We start from the raw sequence: 3,931 nt of genomic DNA on the forward strand, positions 1-3,931 counted from the left end.
GGAGGGTGTGGCCCAGAGGACAAGAGACAGAGGTTAAGGAGAGAGAGTAAGAGTTCCTTAGGCCCCGATGCCAACTCACGTCAGGTGTGTCTGGTCTGCCCAGCAGAGATGGCGAACCTCCCGTCCACAATAAATAGGAAAAACTTGAGTCCACCGGCGCTTACGGCATCAATCTGCAGGCAATTTCCTTCCCATTTAAAAAAAAAATCCGTCCCCAGCTCCGAAAAAAAAAAAAAAAAAAAAGAAAAAAGAAAAAAAAAATCCACCAGGAGAGCCTTTCTTCTCCCACCCCACATTCATCACTCCTTTGGCCAAAGACATCTCCACCTCAGTCCCCCCACGCCCCAGGCAGAGTTGACTTCCTCTGCCACCCTCAGTGTCAGGACCCATACAGTTTGTCCCACTCAAATAATGAATACAGCTCCTTGGGAGGAGCCCGAGGGCCCACCTTGGCTAGAGCAGCCTCCATGTCTTTGTAGGAGAGGGACCTGTGCACTCTGGAGAGGCTGGCCTGGGCTGCTGCCTGCTGACACAACTGCCCCAGCTCACCCCAAAGAAGCCCTGGGTGCCCTGCACTAAGAGGCCAGCTCCAGCTCCCTCAGAGCACAGCAAAGGCTGCCTGCAGGAGGTGCACACCCTTGACAGGGCAGGAGGCCGCCAGGCCTTTTCCCATAGGCTCAGCAGCGTGGCACCAAGCTGGGTGGCAAGGCAGTGCCCCAGCAGCGCCTTGCATCAGCCACGGGACCTGAAGAACAGCACCACCCGCGGAGGGCGCCCTGACCCGCCATGTCTAACCAATGCACCAGGCGCCCACAGTCCACCATCCCGCCACTCACCAGCTCCAGCGCCCTGGGTCCACTCCTTTGGCAGGCTCCCCTGACAGCTCCGGGAAGCCTCTGTGCCTGGCAGGAACATGCTCTGCAAACTTGTCACAGGGCTCCAGCTGCGGGTTGTAGGCAGGGGAGCCAGGGACCTTGAGAGCACCCCTGCTGCCATCCTCTGTCGCCCCGGGTGGCTTAGCTTTCTCCCAACACTGGACATCTTCTGAGGTGGGCTACTACCCTTACTTGCGGTAGCGGGTCTCCGCGCCCTCGTCCACCCCCTTGTGCTTCAGCAAAACTCCATGGGCTGGAAGCCGTAGGGCGTGGACTGGGGTGTCATGGGCAGAGGCAGGGGCCTGGGCCTTGCCCAGAGGGTAAGTAGGGTGTGAGCAGCAAGGCAGGTGGTGCGAGTGCGCATCTTAGCTGGGCTAAGCAGCATAGCCGGCCACCAGGTAGTTAGTTGTAGAGTGGCGCTGAGGGCCCATAGCTGGTTGGCGCCACTGGAGGTAGGAGTGCAGCCCTGAGCCCTGTGCTTGTCTGAGCACCTTACCAGGACGCCAGGTTCCCGCTTCCGTGGCCTGCGGGTATGATTATGATAACCTGCCCAAGACATCCGTTGTCATAGCATTTTATAATGAAGCCTGGTCCACACTCCTTCAGACAGTTTACAGTGTTCTCGAGACTTCCCCTGATATCCTGCTGGAGGAGGTCATTCTGGTAGATGACTACAGTGACAGAGATCACCTGAAGGAGCCCCTGGCCAAGAGCTGTCACAGCTGCCCTAGGTGCACCTGATCCCTGCTAGCAAGAGAGGGCCTAGTGCAAGCCGGCTACTGGGAGCCTTTGCGGCCAGGGACGAAGTGCTGAGGTTTCTGGACTGTCACTGTGACTGTCATGAGGGGTGGCTGGAGTCCCTGCTGCAGAGGATCCACGAGAAGGAGTCGGCCGTGGTGTGCCCGGTTATCGATGTCATTGACTGGAACACCTCTGAGTACCTGGGCAACTCCAGAGAGCCCCAGATTGGTGGCTTTGACTGGCGCCTAGTATTCACGTGGCACGTGGTCCCTTGGCGGGAGCGGAAGTTGATGCGGACTCCTATTGACATTATCAGGTCTCCAACTATGGCTGGGGGACTGTTTGTTGTGAGTAAGAGATATTTTGAATACCTGGGGTCTTATGATACCGGAATGGAAGTCTGGGGAGGAGAAAACCTTGAATTCTCCTTTAGGATCTGGCAGTGTGGTGACTCAGGAAACACACCCTTACTCCCACGTGGGCCATTTCTTCCCTAAGCAAGCTCCCTATTCACGCAGCAAGGCTCTAGCCAACAGTGTCCGAGCTGCAGAAGTGTGGACGGATGAACTTAAAGAACTCTACCACCCCCGAAATCCCCACCCCGCCTGGAACCCTCTGGGGAGCTGACAGAGAGAAAGAAGCTTCAGCCCAAGCTCCAGTGTGAAGACTTAAAGCGGTTCCTGGCTACAATGTACCCAGAACTGCATGTGCCAGAGGACAGGCCTGGTTTCTTCGGGAAGCTTGAGAACAGAGGACTACGGGGGTACTGCCTGGACTATAATCCTCCCAGTGAAAACAATGTGGAAGGCCACCAGGTCCTTTTGTACCTCTGCCACGGGATGGGTCAGAACCAGTTTTTCGAGTGTACATCCCGGCAAGAAATACGGTATAACACCCGCCAGCCCCAGGTCTGCATAGCAGTGGAGGAAGGGAAGGATCCTTATCACGGGTCTGTGGAAAGATACCATTCCAGAGAATCAAGAGTTCATCCTACAGGAGGACGGACCGCACATTAGTCTACAAGCAGAGCGGGAAATGTGTGGAGGCCACAGAGGAGGAGTTCAACTCTGCCTTTGCTCCGAACTTGCGAGACTGTAGCAACTCAGACAGCCAGAGGTGGTTCTGCCAGGAGCTCATGTCATAGTGCAGGGCCTTGTCAGGGAAGCAGCCCACCGCGGCCGGGGGCTGTGTGCCCAGTGAGAGGGACAAAGTACGTGGTTGTCATCTGTGAATGTGTTGGACTCCACAACAATGTGAATTATATTTGTACAGATTTGGAAAACTTTAAAAATGTCTTCCAGTATCCCGTTTTCTAAGGGCCGTCCTAAGATGCTGCCTTTGGTATTTGGGAAGCTTAATGCACGATGTGCATTTTACCCATGATGCCTTTTATTCTCTTTAGCAGAAAGGGTAAATATTTTACTTTGTTACTTACGAAGCTTCCCGGGTGTTTAGTATACATGACACAAACTGATAATACCTCAAATGTGGACTGGTAATACCTCAATGTCATCAAGTTAGAGTTCTCTCAGGGGGATGAGATGGACACTAGAAATACTGTCTTGATTTCGTTTGGTGTGAGTGGGTGGGACAGTCTAGATTTATACAAGAAAGAATGCTTTTTGCTTATGTGCTGATGCCACAGTCAAACCTCCATCATAACGCTCAGACTGACCCAAAAAGGCTCACCATCTCTGAAAGCTCAAAGAAAGAATATGGTTTGCCAAGGTCCTACAAACTTGCGAGTGTACATTTCCAGCAATGTCTATGGGAGGATGTCTAGTGACTTAGGAGGACTTAACGACTGTGACTGGAAAAAGCATTCATATCACTTCTAGTTTTTAATCAAAGGACAGTTCCAGGGAGAAACGTAATGTTCTACATGAAACTCAACTTTAAAGTTTTTCCCTAAATACTATTTGATTGTTTAATATATTATCTATAATAGTATTTGGTAATAGATATAATTATTAAAATAGTATCTGATTATTGAGAGTTTGTCATGAGGCAGCTGCTGTGGCCATGATGGATAATCCTGATGTCTCAGTGGCTCTAGATCAGCTACAGTGACCTGAGGATGTGGGTCCCTGGCTAGAGTGCCTGCCTACCACGTATGGAGCCCTGGGTTAAGTTCCCAGAACCCCATTTACAGAAATCACCTTGTCTGCACACCCCTAATCCCTGCACTTGGGAAGTGGAGGCAGGAGAATCAGAAGGTTAGGGTTATCACTGGCCACACAGAGAGTTTGAGGTGAGGCTGCGCTACATGAGACCCTGTCTCAGGAAAACATCAGTCAGAAGGTAGATTGTGGACC

At 52.4% G+C, this 3,931-nt stretch overlaps 1 pseudogene; it reads left to right on the forward strand.

Annotated features, from left to right (window-relative positions):
- Window positions 1–1,159: 1,159 nt before the first annotated feature.
- LOC148000891 (polypeptide N-acetylgalactosaminyltransferase 12 pseudogene) lies at window positions 1,160–2,760 on the forward strand (annotated as a pseudogene).
- The last annotated feature ends 1,171 nt before the right edge of the window (window positions 2,761–3,931 follow it).

This window comes from Rattus norvegicus, chromosome 15 (assembly GCF_021556685.1).
Source record: "Rattus norvegicus strain SHRSP/BbbUtx chromosome 15, alternate assembly SHRSP_T2T, whole genome shotgun sequence".
Lineage (NCBI taxonomy): Eukaryota > Metazoa > Chordata > Mammalia > Rodentia > Muridae > Rattus > Rattus norvegicus.